General features: G+C 37.0%; 1 protein-coding gene across 1 annotated transcript in view; it reads left to right on the top strand.

Moving 5' to 3' along the window:
- The first annotated feature begins 390 nt into the window (after positions 1–390).
- Positions 391–16,560, top strand: part of B3GALT1 (beta-1,3-galactosyltransferase 1) — a 547,925-nt gene continuing 531,755 nt past the window's right edge. The window contains exon 1 of the mRNA XM_080671102.1: positions 391–721. The gene's annotated coding sequence lies outside the window, so the exon portion shown is untranslated. The remainder of the gene's footprint in view (positions 722–16,560) is intronic.

The raw sequence follows: 16,560 nt of genomic DNA, 5'->3' as shown, positions 1-16,560 counted from the left end.
CCCCCTCCAGGGACTCATTCTCCAGCAACGCCTTTGGCCTCGGGTCCCAGGACCGCTGTGAAGGGATGTCACGACCCTGAACCGCCGGACCCAGGTTCTGGGGACAGAGTCACCCCTGTGCGCCCTCTTTGGCCAAGCCCTGGACAGTTTGAAAGCGCCCCAGGCCCACCTTGGCGGGCCGGGCTGTCTCGCTCCGCCTAAGGCTTGGGAACCAGGAGTCCCCACCTCAGGCCCCTCCCGCGCCTCCCCCATCCCAAACCCAACCGCATCCCCGCCTCTCCCGGAAACAAGCCTGCTGAGCAAAGGCGGAGGAAAACCTTGGGCCTTACGCTCTGATTGGCCTCCCCTCGCCGCGCGGAGCAAGGCAGCGATTGGCTGTCCGGCATTGTCAGTCGCGGAGGCCCGGAGCCTTCGCCCGGGAAGCGCTGCCCGCGGGGCTCGGTGCTCGGGCTGCCGCCGCTGCTCCTGCTGGTGCAGCTGGGCGAGCTTGCGCCGCCGCTGCCCACCCCGCCGCGCCGCCCGCGCTGCCGGTTGTGCAGGCGGCTGCCGGGGAGGGGCGGCCGAGAGAACAGAGCACGAGGAGGCGGAGGCGGCGGCGAAGTGATGCTGGCGCCGGGCATCCGGGCAGCGGCAGCGGAGCAGCAGCATCCCTGGGACCCTAGCTGCAGCCTCCCTGTGGCCCGCGGGCCAGCCGAGCGGCGGGAGACCACGCGCCCCACGGGTAAGGTTCAGCCCGGCTGCGCCCGTGCGGCCCCCGGTGTTATCTTTGGGGGTGAGGAGGCTCGTTGTGCCCGGGGCATCCTGACAAGGGTGTTTGGGACTCGGACTGCGAGTCCGGGCGCAAGGCTGATGTCCGCGCCGGTGCCACTCCTGGTCCAGCGTTCTCCCCTCCTCGCTGACACTTTGGTCGCGTGGGGTTGGCATTGTGTGTGTGTAGATGCATGTGTGGGCGCGCGGTTTGGGGCACTTTGCAGGGAGCGCGGTGGGTTCCCTCTCGCGTGAGCCGACGTCCTTCAGGGATCCAGGCTGGGATGGAGTGAATAGCGTGCTCCTGGTTCAGCGGGAGGGAGAGCGCACGCGGCGCTCGGGAAAGTCCACCGCGGCTCCTAACGAGCTGGGCAAATTGAACTTTATTGCCTTCTTAATGAAAACAGGGATCCAGAGCGTCAGGGACGGGCGCATTCACCGCGGCTCCCCAAAGTCCCACTTTGCGCGGGGGACTTGGGGAGGGATGACCAGGGAGGGGAAAGTAACAGCCTTGCCGAAGAAAAGGAGGACAGAGTAGGGGAGTGGAACTAGGCTTGGGGAGTGGCGACTTATTGTGTCCGAGGTCCCTACTAGGAAGCTCACTGCACTTTTCGGGAGCGCGGTTTTGGGGATGGAGAGAGTCCCGCTTTGAGGGGCGAGCTGAGCTGCTGGTGGCTCGCACCGGAGTGGGGCGCGGGTGTCAGGGACCAACTGCGCCACCGAAGCGGGGCGGGCCTCGTGTGCGCGTCCAGGTGCAGCCACTTCTCCTGGGTCGGATCCCGCTGGGCATGCCCGGGGCAGTTGCGAACTGCCCCCGGGCTCCGCCCAGCGAGAAAGTTCCGGCCCAAGCGAGTCTGGACCACCGGACCTAGAGCAGGTTACCCCCAAATGTAACCAGGTTTTCGTGCCCACCTTCCTCCGGTGCCTGCACTGTTTTTATTTTATATGAAATTATTTTGTAAACCCATTGGGAGTTCCACGGTGCTGCAAGCCTTTCCGCAGAAGGTGGATTTTATGCGTTGCTACAAATGATGGTGCGGCCAGGCTATGCCCGAACATCCTTAGCTCAGTGCGGTGGTTTCTGGGTCCCTCTTCAAGACACACAGACTTACTCTTGGTGACTGTTTTGTTTGTGGCCATTGTCTCCTTGGGAGTCTGCGCTTGGGAGTCTCTACTTGGGAAAGTTCTTGAAATCCTAGGCATTAAGGAACTGCCCCTACTCCCACCTGGCTGAAAGGGGAGAGGCCGAGGTCCTTGACGGAGGCGATGGGATTGCAGTGGGCCATGGACGTGGAGAGGGCCGCTCCCTGCTTGCCAGCTAGAATCTTTGGAAAAATAAAAATGGGCTCAGTATAGGGAGCACTTTACCTGTTATGTAGCTCCTGAATCTCTTTCACTGAAGGAATATTTTGGCCCAAAACACAACACAAGGAAAATCAAACCCAAACCAAACTGCTTTGGTTAAGCTCATTTCTGATTTGGTAAAGCAGAAAAAAAAAAAAAAAAACCCGAAAGTAAGACACCTAATAGAAATACTGTAGAAAAATCAGAAGGGAGCTGTCCAAAACGTCAGCACTTTCAGCCAGTTTAAACAATATTTTTATTGTAAAGTGTCCATTTTCTCCCAATTTAGTAATGTACATTATTCTGAAGCAGATGAATGACTTACTGGTAAACTAGCAGTGATGTTAGTTTTGTGTCCGAATATAGTTCAACATTTTTTCATCACTTAATTCATGAACTGTAAATGGAATTTTTAGCACTATTTTAGTTGAACACTTGTACATTGTGTTTGGGTAAGTAGAAAATTGGTTGTAAATATATTCTTCTTAGCAGTTATCACATCTGGTTTAAAAGTCTAGTTTTCTGAAATGCATTCACATTCTGTCTCCTCTCTCTCTCTCTCTCTCTCTCTCTCTCTCTCTCTCTCTCTCACACACACACACACACACACACACACACACCACGTTGGTTGTTAACATTCCCATACAAAGTCTACCTGCTGCCAGGTGGTTATTTTAATGTTGCAATAATGTAGTTGTGACTTTCAGGACTTTATTAACATTGTTAAACACATCAAGCAGTTTTTAGTTTTGTGTTTCACTTACGCAATGCTATGAGCCAGTAAAAAACTGTTTTCCTCAATGGATTAATATGGGGAATATAAGATTAAAATGTGTTATGCATTATTAACCAGTAATTTTAAAATACGTTTAAGTTAACACCAAGTTGCCATAACAGCCATTAATAAAAGTGGAACTTTTAAGGAGAAATTTTTAACTACTCTGCTAAAAGTGTGGTTTTTCACATTGCTATTAAAGTAACCATCTTGTAAATCCACTGCATTATGTATTGAGGTAAGCCACAAGTCTTTAAACAGAAACAGAGTCTTTTTACTCATTTATAGATTTTTTTTTTTTTTTTGGTGGGGCTACTTTTAGGTTGGGATTTTTTTTCCAGATAATTAAATATATGTTCAAAACCACTGGGACAAAATGGAATCAAGTGCAGAGAAATGTGTTGATGGTCATCAGTATTATAGAGCAGCGGGGTCTCCGTTTGACTAAAAGGGGAAGATGAAGAGTGGATGTGCATGTGGGGGGTTGGTGGGCACAGTCTTAGGTGAGTAATAGAAGTGCTAGCCACTTAGTTTATGAAAGCAGTTCAAGTTCTGCCAGTTCTGCAAATTCACTTCAGTTTTGACTTGTATTGCTGCAGGGCAGCCCATGAGCTCGGACTGCCATATTTTCTAGATGGATTTTAGTAACTCGAGTAAATGTCAACTTGTCAAGACTCCAGGCCACTGAATTCATTTTTGGACCTATACCAGATTTTAATTTCAATACAGCATAACTTTTAAAAAAATCACATTTACTACAAATAGCAATATAATATATACCAGGATTTTATTAAATAAAATATTTATTTTGTCAAGTAGTCATGATCCGGGTTTTTACATTGTTAAGTAAGATAGTGAGTTTTATTTTATTTTACTTAATAGTAATTTATTTTCATTTAATTAATGATGAATTCATTTTGTGTGTGTGTGTATCAATATGGCTCAGAAATTCATTCCCATTCTCTCTCTCTGTCTGCCCTCCTTTTCCCTTCCCTCCTCCCCACCTTTCTCTGGCATCCGTACACTCATGCATGCATGAAATGCTATCAGAAAGTAATGTAACCACCTTGCATTTGAAACAAATTCACCAACCCACCCTGAATGATGAATGTACTTTTATAAGGCACAATTCTCATCTTCTTAATCAATCTACTACTAAATAATAATGGCTTATTCAAGAAAAATTTAACGAATTGTACTTTGTTCCTATTATGTGCAAGAGGCTGTTCTAGTTGCTTTGACTATATCAGAGAGTAAACCAGACAAAGACCCCACCCTCATGAAGTTTATATTTTATGGGGGTGGAACATATCATAAACAAAAAGCATAATAAGTAAAGAAATTATCTAGAATATTTATCTCCTACTAACCTGTTTTTTTTTTTTTGTTTTTTTTTTTGTGTGTGTGTGTGTTTAAATCACCACCACCCCATTCCATGGTCTGTTTCCATCTCATTTTCTCTCCAATTAATATACACCATCCCACACCCACACAAATATACTCAAATTAAGAATGGAAGGTAATCATGGTAATCAATCTAATATATGTTAGTCCTGAAACTATAGATCCAAACTATAACACTGCATATGATGAGAGCTAAAGGCAGGGGAGGGATTCAAAGATGATTAAGCAATGAAGTGACAGTATATCGCCCTTTAAAAAAAATCTTTAAAATTAAATCGTATTTTTCAGAGGAACCAAAATGGAAAACATTTATACTTCAATGCATTTGTTTCAAATTAACAGCAGTTTAAAAGGCATTTATGACTATCCAAGGTTAAATCTGCATAACCTCATTTAAATGGGGTGAGTGAATTAGGAGTAATAAGGAAGGGAAAGCATAATTTAAAATGAGAAATATTCTGCTTGTTTCACATCTAGAGAGACATGTTCAGAAAGCTGATCAGAAACTCTAGAGTCCGAAGTATAATTTCCCTAAAGTTTTCAGATATGATCTTCTAATAAGAAGATGCCAAAACAGTTCCAACATTTCAAAATGTATGTATTTATTTAAAAATCTACTTGGCTAACCAATCAGTCCAATGGTGGAGGAAACCTTGCGATATTTTCCAGATTCTATTCTCTTATGCATAAAACAGAGTGCAATTATGATTCCAGTTTCATTTTCTGTGCTTCCCATTTCATTATTTTCTTCAGGGTCTTTAGCTTACATCTCAAAAGAATTGCTATTTTCTTTATCCTCATGTGAGGAATGGAACCTAGCTTGACTTTCAGAAATCGGTTTGTGAAATATATTTTCATATTTGAGGAAAGCTGAAATTGTACTCCCAAAAAAATCATACCACATAATGAACTAATGCCAACTTAGTCACAAATTCTCTTATGACAAGAGTTAGTGCAGGCATACAATGTTAATAGTCATTTCTCAATGGATTTCCATTATTCAAGAAAAATCTTCAAGATTGCTGTTATACATTAATTACAGTTTTAGGAGATGGGAAAGTCTTCTAGTAATGCCATCTCAATATTTTATTTATCCAGATTCAAGAATGCATATTCTACACACTTAAGCCTTGACCTTTTTCTGCCTGGTTTTTCTCCTTTCTACTCCAAATATAAAACTTTAGGATAACAGAGTTTTTCCAAAGCAAGTAAATCACGGTTACCATATCCAGCACACAAAATCAACTCTTAACTGGTTATGAAACTCTTTTTTTAAAAAAATATTTTTTTATTGATTTCAGAGAATAAGGAAGAGGGAGAGAGAGATCGAAACATCAATGATGAGAATCATTGATTGGCTGCCTCCTGTACGCCCCCTACTGGGCACTGAGCCTGCCTAAACCAGGCATGTGCCCTTGACTGGAATTGAACCTGGGACCCTTCAGTCCCCAGGCCGACATTCTATCTACTGAGCCAAACCAGCCAGGGCTGGTTTTGAAACTCTCATGAGAGCTAAGCAGGAATCAGATATTTGGAGCTGGGAAGAACCTAGGTCATTTGTCCAATCTCTTTGTATAAGGAAGAATTTCATTCCAGGAAGTTGATATTAATTATGCAAATCAGTTGAAAGGAGAGCCAGGTCTACAAACATTGTTATCTACTACTCTAGTATATAAGTTAGCCCCATGAAACAGCTATGCATTTTATAAAATACTAATGTAAGAAGAAATGACTGTATTTACTCATTGAACATGTACCTATTTTAATATCTATTACAGTATTTCATTGTATTAATATTATGGTCAGATCAAGAAAATGATAAATTGAGGTGCATTTAGAGATGTCATCTAAGATTTATAGGGCTAGAGATAAGTTTGCATATAATATATTTGTACTAAGTCACGAGGTCCATAGAATTTCTTTTAAATATTTACTAGTGTCTCTAAAACGGGATTTCTTATTTCCAGGGGTCTTTGAGGTTTAGAGGAAAAACTGTATAAAAAGCTGAAGAGCTACAACTCTAAGTTAGCGTAAAACAAAAACAAAACCAAAATGAAACAAAAAAAATGGGCAGAGAGAGGGAAACTGCATTGATAGGGAAAGGAATTTAAAGAACTAGTACCTCTCTCATTGCTCAAGGAAACAAAACAAAACAAAAATACTTTTGTTGGATTCCCTGTGAAACAACACCACAGTCGTTTGAAGAGTCACTTTATTATCCTATAATGTAAATTTGCAACTGAAGAAACGGTTTATAACTGACAAACAGCACTTGGTTATGATTTACTACAATTAGCACAGTTTTGGTCTTTGCCTACGAAATGTTTTCATGACGTATACAGATGACATCAGGGCTGAGTCAGTTCCACACTTTGCGGGCGACTGCCCCATGTCCCTTGTACTCAGTCTAAGAATTGCCAGAGGTAGAGGTTGGTTGGTTGTATACAATTAGTAGCAAATTCAAATGCTGCTATACAAGAAGAATTGCCATAAGTGTACACAGGTGCACTACGGCTTCGTGAATAGAGCATATGAACTGATGGATTTCTCATTGTGCATCTGTCTGTGTCAGTCAGAGTGCTGGTGAGTTTCCACCATAGCCCACACTGCCTTAGCTCCTATGACTGTAAAATTATGATAGAATCTCTGATTTCTTAAATTCTAATTTTTGAAGAGTTAGATGATTTGAATATAAGTAATACATGTTGATTTCTTGGAATGAAAACAGCTATCTAATTTCAGACATGAGAGGTGCTATATTTTATAATAAGCAACAACTAACAAGTAATGGATTGCAATGATATTTTAGTGATAATTTTGTCCTAATTCCATTTATTCAAAGTGATAAAGATAATCTTCAGTTTCTAATCTTGCTGTCTAAAGTACCAAATAGGTTGATCCTGAAATTTCTTCAAGGCAGCCAAAAATAGTCATTTTCTCCCCTCTTTGTTGGTCCCTTCTTCATCTGTGTATAATCCTCTCTCTCTCTTCATCTGTCTATCTATCTATCTATCTATCTATCTATCTATCTATCTACCAACCTCTATATGTCTATATGTATATAGGTATATACATATAGAAATACATATGTATATTTATTCCAACTTTATATTTTAAATGTTATAAGGAGTTATTTCAATGCTGACTGAAATTTTCTTCTGACCTGTTGTTAGTATAAGCCAATTACTCAAGCCTTTACTAACAGATATTTGCAATAAATGTAAAAAAGTAGAGAAATTTCTACAATAGAAACACTGAATGCGTATGTATATGTGTATACACACATACAATATATAAAGATACATATGTATAGATATCCAAATTAAATTTCAAAGATGTAAAATTTAGAGATTCTAAAGTTCAGATGAAATAGCAAAAAGGTAATAAGAGCTAAATTTTTTAAATAAAAAAAAGCATTGAGAGGAAGTTGCACTGTCAATTGTTAAAAATATTACAAGTTGCTGTAATTAATACAGTATATTAACATGCAGATAAACATGCATATGAAAGTAAAAGAACCTCACATCCAAAATTGAAAGTATATGAAAATAAAGCATAATATACAATGATCACAAATATGTGGGAAATCTTTAAATTTTGATATATATTTCTGGGAAAGTTAAGTAATTACTTGTGAAAAATATGCACTCCCTAGCTCACATTGCATTCCAAAATAAATGTCAGATGAAGCAAAGAATTGATATAAAGAAACTCTAAATCAAGTTAGAAGAAAATAGAGACTTTCTAAACACAAACATAATGGGAAAAATATAAAAATTTTACATAAAAATTAATTTTAAGTAAAAAATGTCATAAGTAGATTATGGAAATAATTTCAACACAAATTACTAATAAGTTTATTACTCACTCTTACAAAAGTCTTTCATTGTTTTCTACTGTTATAGGACTTACCTAAACATATTTTGATTTCCAGCATATATTTATCCCCTTCACTAGACTGGAAACTTCTTGATGAGAGAAACTCATATTCATTATCTTGTCCCTTGTTTCTTGAATTTAATTGGGATGCCATAGGCTTTATTTAGCTACTAGAAAATTGTAAGTATACCAACAGAAAAATAGACGAAGAAATAAATGGAAAATCTACCAAAATGAAAAAATATATAAGGCCAATAAGCATCTACAATTTTAAATTAATGATAAAGAGTAAAGGAAAAAATGTTTAAGTAAGCATTTTTGAGCTTATCAAAATAACAAAGATTATAAATGAAGGTTGATTCATTTACAAAATTGATGGAGCTGATGATGTGAACTATATAGATTCTTCTAAACTTCTGAAAAGGCTATTCATTGCTGTTTACAGAATTCTTCTGTTAATTAATTATGACTAACTTAAAGAGTAAGATCCACAACAAAAGGGAGGTATTTGCAGCTTATAGAATCAAAAGAAAAGGAGAGGAAACAGAATAGCTACAGAGATCATGGGAGAAATTGATTAATTTTTTGCCAGGTACCATCACTGGGATGAATAAGCATTGGTCCCGTTCTGTCCATGTGCCGATTTGTTCCAGACCCAAATTTCTAGAATGGGAACTATGACTGAGCTGGACAGGTTTCATGCATGTGCTTTTACTCAGTGGGTAATTTATCAGAAATGTACACAGTTTTATTAAAATGTCATTTGTAGTAGCTTGATAGTAAAAATAATCTATTTGGCCAATAATAGGGAAATAATTACATTATGATATACACTATAGAATCATGATTTTGAAAGGTTGGTAATAACCTTATAAAATGCTGATGAAATAATAGTGAATAAAGCAGAACACAAGATTTAATATGATGGAGGAACTTACATTCACATGTAGAAAGGCTTTGATAAAATATTAACATTTAGGGGAAGTTAGTAAGATTATGGAGATTTTATTTTTTAAGTATACAAAATAGTTTCTGCTAAGAACCAGTACTACTACAATCATATAAAATTCTACACTAAAACAAACAAAATAATCTTCTATATATATAAAAGGCTGACTGACGTCCGTCCGACCATCTGACCGGCCAGGCCAGTACATATGAAGCGCACTGGCAGTTTAGAAACAAACGTTGACTCATGCGTGCATGATACATACGAAGTTCTCGCTGGCGCCAATCGCACGTGTATGTTTCGATCTGCCATTGTCGATCGTGAATTTGGTTGACATTTCTATTATAGAGAAAGGGTGAATAGTGATATTAAAATATCCCTTCTAATTAATTTCCTTTCAATGTGCACGAATCCGTGCACCAGGCCACTAGTAATTGTTTAAATGATAGTGCCTTTGGTATGCAGAAAACTATATTGAAAGCAAAACATTGGACTGATATACTTAATTTTGGAAGAAAAGAAGCTAACTACAATATTTCTTTTTCCACATTAAGTTACTACATATCAAGCAAAATTTGGCCAGTTTCCTACTTGGAATACTTTTCAGGAGTCATTTTGGACTTTGTTTTTAAAAATCTTTATCTCAATGTAACAATTTAAAATGTATTTGAATTTCATGGTTCAAATAAAGGATTATTGTAGGCATAGCAGCTTAAAAAAGAATAAAAATAATTACATGTATTGATATATATGTGTATCTCATCAGTTACCCTGCTAATTCTCATTAGCTCAAGATGAAATTGAGACAACATGAGTTATTATATCTTAAGAAGATAAACTATAGTCTGGCCCAGTTATTTATTAAACCAAATGAAAGATTCTCTAAATGTGATTGTAATAAAGCAGAAAATCATGCTTCCTTATGTAAATCAAAAAGCAAATATAGCTGAATGTTTTGATTATTTTTCCTCTTGGTTCATACTTACAGCTCAGAAATAACTTCCAAAGAACAAAGTGATCTGGATATAGGAATGGGTGGAATTTTCCTGAAAGCATAAATGCATTGTTATTGTAACACATTTTTGAGAGCAGTTTACTCTGGCATATTGACTGACCTCTGTACAGGATGATTTTGATGATCTCATCAATTATATTTGAATAAATAATGCAATTATTAGAAAAGAACAGAAGAGGAGAAAGAAAATTGGTTGATCATTGGTTCCCTCTAATAACCATTGCTTTCTTGTAAGCTCCTGGGGATGTGCCATCTGACAGACAATCAAAGCACTAAACTTTTAAACTTCTATTTCTCTTTGTCTCAAATTTTTGTACAAATGATAATATTTAAATGTTATTTTTAAAAAATTTATCTTTATTGTTGAAAGTATTACAGATGTCCCCTTTGTTATTGTTTTTTTCCCCATTGTCCCCCTCCACCCTGCACCTGCCCCTCCCAGGCCTTCACCACACTATTGTCTGTGTCCATAGGCTATGCACTTATGCATACAAGTTCCCTGCTTAATCACTCTCCTCCCAAACCCCCCTGCCTTTCCTCTGAGTATTATGCTAATCGAAATAAGCCAGTCAGAGAAAGGTAAGTATCACATGATCTCATTCATATGTGGACTCTAATGAACAAAATAAACTGATGAACAAAATAGATTCAGGAGACATAGAAGCATGGAATTACAAAATGGTAATGTTTTATATACATGTTTGTCTTACTCCTTTTAAAACCCAGCAGTCTTGGAGGACTGTCAAAGTTGATACATAAAGGTTGCCTTCATTCATTTTTACAATTCCATGGTATTACATTTGTTGAAAGTACCATAACTTCTTTCTTGACAGCCCCTTTACATGGACAGGTATATACTAGAGGCCCAATGCACGAAATTCTTGCAAGAGTAGACCTTTCTTCCCGGGCTGCCAGCATCGGCTTCCCTCTGGCACCTGGGACCTGGGCTTCCCTCGCAGCCCTGGCTTCGTCCAGAAGGTCTTCCGGAAGGACGTCTGGTCTAATTAGCATATTAAACTTTTATTATTATAGATTTTTCAATTATTTTGGCTATCACAGCCAATGTTGTCATGACTGTTTTGTTACACATTATTTTATTTGTGCAAGAATCTGTAGGACCTAGAAGTAGAGTTGCTGATTACACTGAAAGTGTTATGTGTATTTGTTTATTTTCGCATTTGAGTATCTTGCTTTCCTTGTCTGCAGTTGCATGATTAGTAGTGCTGAGTTGCACTGGATTAGGCTTGGATTTGTGACTTTTCCCTGAAGACCCCTGCCCAGGTTCACACTTATTTATCAGCATACTTTGCGTGTATAATTTATTGCGAACTCAACTTGGGTTTGGTCATCTTCCATCATCTACTTAACCTTTTGACCACAAAGATAGCCACTAGAATAGGAACTTTTGTCAAATTGTTCCTTACTTTCAGATATTCTCCTTTTCTATTCTCTGGTCTACTAGACTAAAAAGTATATGAACATTATGAGGACTTGTTATCCACCTACTAAATGACAATATTAAAAATAATCATGTCCCATGTTGGCAAGGATGCAGTGAATCTGGAACTTTCAGAAACTGTTTGTCGCAATTAAAATTGGCACAGCCCTTTCGAAAAGCAATTTGGCAGTATATAGGGAGAAACTATAAAAATATTCACACTGTCTGATCCATTAATATTCCTTCTGGGAATGTAGCCTAAGGAAATAGTACAAAATAAGGGAAAGGTCATATGTTTAAAGATATTGACCTTTTTTTGTAATGTGCAATAAAAAATCAGAAGCAACTCTAATGGTCAGTAATACTCTCAGACACATACATTTGAGGATAATATACAACCACTAAAAGTAAATATGAGGGCCTGGTTGGTGTGGCTCAGTGGTTGAATGTTGACCCATGAACCAGAAGGTCACCAATTGGATTCCAGGTCAGGGCACATGCATGAGTTACAGGCTCGAACCCTAGTAAGGGGTATGCGGGAGGCAGCTGATCGATGTTTCTCTCTCATTTATGTTTCTATCTCTATCCCTTTCTCTCTCTAAAATAAATAAAAACATCTTTAAAAAGTAAATATGAGGATTATAATAAAATAAAAATATTTAAGCTATAATGTCTCTTGGGGAGACATGGTACAAAATTATATGTAAGCCCTACTATAACTAGGCAAAACCTATACATATGAACACTGAAGTTAAAAGTGTGTTATAAAATGGTGGGAAAATAGGTGATTCCTTCCTATCTTTTTATCTCTAGGTTTTTTTTTAAATGATATTTAAAAATTTTTAAATGAAAAAACACACACAACTATATTTTCCTTTTTTGTATTTAATATTTTGGACTGAATATAAGTAATAGATTTTGGTGGTTCTAACTTCTTTGCTACTCTTCAGTGATGTGAGATTTTTTTCATCTCTTTGTATAGGTGAGTTCATCCTAGAGTTTGCAGTGCAAATGCACAATGGCTTCAAAAGTGTTCTCTCACTCCTCTATATAGCACTTAATCACTGAACTTTCTTTTAATCTCATTCCTCTTGATAGATATTCTTTCTCTTTTTGAAGAACAAATTCTAATGTTTTGAACCATCATAAACTTACCTGTTGCCTACTTCTTTGACTTAATCTCTTACCACTGTCCCCTTTGCTCACTAAGCTCCTATCATACTGATCTTTCTGTATCTCAAAAACACTAAGCTCAGTCAGACTGCCTCCCATTTCTTTATTCAGTTCCACATATTTTATAAAAATATACTCCGGGAAAGTGAGTACCAATGACAAAAATTGAAAGGTTCGGGGTTGGGCAGATAACTATACTAACCCTATGGAGTAGACACTAGATAAGATTGCCTGTAAGAGTTGTTAACCTTTAAGAAGCAGCAAATAACAAAATATAATGAGAAAAAAGGCCTTTTAAAAAAAAAACACAAACAAACATGTGAGTTAATTTGCTAACGTGAAGTAAAAAAGGAAGGAACAATGTGAAGTATGTATTTTCCCCACTAATTCTTTGGAAAATGAATGCAGTGCCATTATCTCTTTTTATTGAAATACATTTAGTATCAAAGGCTATCTTGTTATCTTTGCCCGGTTGGTTTTCACTTTATCTTCAAAGTATTAAGTTCAGGTTAATTTCAAAGAGACTGAAGCCAGAAAAGTGTCATCTCATGTTTGAAGCATTGTTTTACAGGTTCTGTCTGCTTATCTTTCTAGTCAAGCGAACTGATTGTGAATTTCTCTGCAATAAAGGTGTTATTTTCTGAGACAGTACATCAATGATTAGACAGGATCATTCTGAAGTCACCCTGGAGACAATGGTGTAGCTGTGTAAGAACTTGTTTTGGACAATGCCCTGTCCATGGTCTGCCAGGACTATCCTCTGAGACCATAGTTTAAAGAATCTGTCCATTTTGCTTATGTAGTGCTAAAATGCCTCTTCCTCTCTCCACTGTATGCTTTAGGGATGTCACTGCGAGAATCATGCCTTTCCTTATCTTCTCCTAGTCAAACTCAAATATTTCACTCAGCTATTCCAAAGTTCCCATGAACACCAGTTGGTAGTTGAAAATCTGTATTTTCATTAAAAAGACCATCAGCAGCCTCTCACACTCTAAAAATATATTCATTTAAAATTGCATTTAAAGCTCAGCTAGCGTGGCTCAGTAGATGAGCATCGACCTATGAACCAGGAGGACACGGTTTGATTCCCCATTAGGACACATTCCCTGGCTGCTGGTTCAATCCCCAGGGTAGGGAGTGCAGAAGGCAGCCAATCAATGATTCTCTCTCATCATTGATGTTTCTATCTTTCTCTCCCTTTCCATTCCTCTCTGAAATCAATAAAAATATATTTTTAAAAATTGCATTTATAGTTAAATTTTTAGCTCATGATTAGGAGTAAATTTTGACATAACAAAATTTGAATGAAGTTAAAATATCATTTTAGTAAATGGGATAATAGTTTCTATCACATTAAACTTTTCACTGATAATAACAGTAAATAATTTTTGGAGTGTTAGATATAAAATTGCTAATAATTTTATGGGAATTATATGATGTAATACTTAGCAAAACCTTATTGAGGAATGTATTATTAATATCTTCATTTTATAGACATTTGAAACTGAGAACAAGACATATGTTAAGTAACATTTCCAAGGTTCAAAAATGAGTTTTTGATGTAGCCAAGACTTTAGCACCAGAGCCTCAAACAAAAAGTGAACTATTTTTGTTTATTGGCTTTTGGTGTAAAGTGATTGAATTTTCAACTTTTTCCCATCTGCTGAATTAACTCAATAAAGCAGGTAAAATTTCAAATACACACATTTGAATATATATATATATATATATATATATATATATATATATATATACACACACACACACACACACACACACACACAAATGTAATCTATATCACTGGAAAGGAGATTTCAAGTGAACAGGCCCAGGATAATTTAATAACTGGAAAATAGTCTCATCTTCCTCAGTCATTGGCTATAACTTCTGTTTATATTATTCATATAGTTTACTATGCTGTTTCATTATTTCACATTTCAACTTAAAATTGGGAAGTGAAGTAAGCGGTGTTTTAAAGTCAAATTTGAAAACACTTATTTAGATTCCCTCCATGTAGTCTATTTAAAATGAAATAAGGAGATTTGGCTGGTAACCAAAGCTTTTTTGGGGGGTGGGGGGATGGGACTGAGGAGTTAAATACATTTCTATTATTAAATTTATTTCTTTAAGGCTCACTTTAAAGTGATAGTTTATTTACCTTTTTTAGTTGTTGATGGGAAATTGACATCCTGTACTTAATTTCCCCCAATAACTCAGATAGGATGTAAGAACTATATTATGACATCAGTGGCATCACAAAGATTTATAATGGCTGATCGTTATCATCTATATAAAATTTTGAAAAATAACAAAATGTATCTAAAGCAATGATTTCAGTATTGAGAAACTCAGTGAGTGACTCCTGTTTGAACTGGGGACATAAACCTGAAGCCTTGTTTCCTAGGTATTTTAAAGTCATATCATTTTCATACTTGTATCTACAACTTTAACAGTTGCAAAAGTGATTTATCCAGCACCATTTGGCTTACCATCCAAGGGACCATGAATTACAAGCATTCAATTATTTTTTACTAAATATATTAATGTAATTTTAAGAAACTGACTTCGTATAGCTTCAGATTGAAGAAGACTATTAAATGTAACATGGCTTATATTTGGTGCTAGATGCTCCAGAGAAGAAAGGAGAGATCTGACATTAATTATTATTATTCAATTTTTCTTTCCTCACATTTGCTTTGCTTTCTTTTCTGTTACTTTTTATATATCCAGTGTTAGTTCAAAACTAAATTAATATAATGTAAAATCCCAAATAAATAGCAAGATTTCAGAATATCTGAGAATGAAGGCATAGATCACACATGAACACATGAAAGATGAAAACTTACCGTTGGTGTACTTTACAATTGTATACCCCTTCTTTGGTATTATTTTATATTTATGAACAATCTTTTGTGTGTGGCAGGATTGCACATGATTATATGATCTAGTAGAACTCCATAGCTATGTTGATATACGTCTTAAAAATTATTGAGGCTGTTTCTTAATCTCAATCATCTAATGATTTAGAAAATATTAAGTATCTATATCCTTTTATGTCTGTCAAAGACATTATAATTCCAGGAACCCAATTCATTAACAATGAAAGATGAAATGATAATAATTTATAACATATTTAAGTAGGTAATTTTGAAAAATTTAATTAGAAAATACATGTTTAAAAATAGGTTTTTAGAATTTAGAGATAGAGGAAGGGGGAGAGAGAAACAGCAATGAGAGAGCAATATTGATCAGCTGGGGATCACAACCCAGGCATGTACCCTGACTGGGAATTGAACCTGCAACCTCCTGGTGCAAGGGATGATGCTCAACCAACTGAGCCACACTGGCTGGGCAGAATACATATTTTGCAGAGTAATATTATATTTTTATTTTTCAAAAGATATTCCACAATTAGAAGAAGTATGTAGAAAGTTCTTACTTACATGTTTTATTCAAATTTTATTTTATAGCAAATGATGTCCAAAACAGGCAAAAAATGCAACTCAACTAAACTAGTAACTAACAGGATAAATGGATATTTGGATATTATACACATGCAATACATACTACTTTTAGCAGAAATATTATGTACATACCACAAAAACAGCAAAGAATATATAAAAGTTTTTCTGGGTAGACATTAAAAGCAAACTGTTTTAGCAATGTACAGTATTGTTTATGATTTAACCTTTTTCAGTGGAATGCATTATTTTCACTAAGCAACTTATATTTGCACTTGTGGGCCAGTATATTTAGCCTCAATTACAATTATCTACTCAACTATTGTTTAGTGCCTTTGATACTGTCCTAGGGAATGGAAATACAGCAATGAATAA

Source organism: Plecotus auritus (assembly GCF_963455305.1).
Source record: "Plecotus auritus genome assembly, chromosome: 5".
Taxonomy (NCBI): Eukaryota; Metazoa; Chordata; class Mammalia; order Chiroptera; family Vespertilionidae; genus Plecotus; species Plecotus auritus.
The sequence above is the reverse complement of the archived record's forward strand: the minus strand, read 5'-3'. Positions and strand labels throughout refer to the sequence as shown.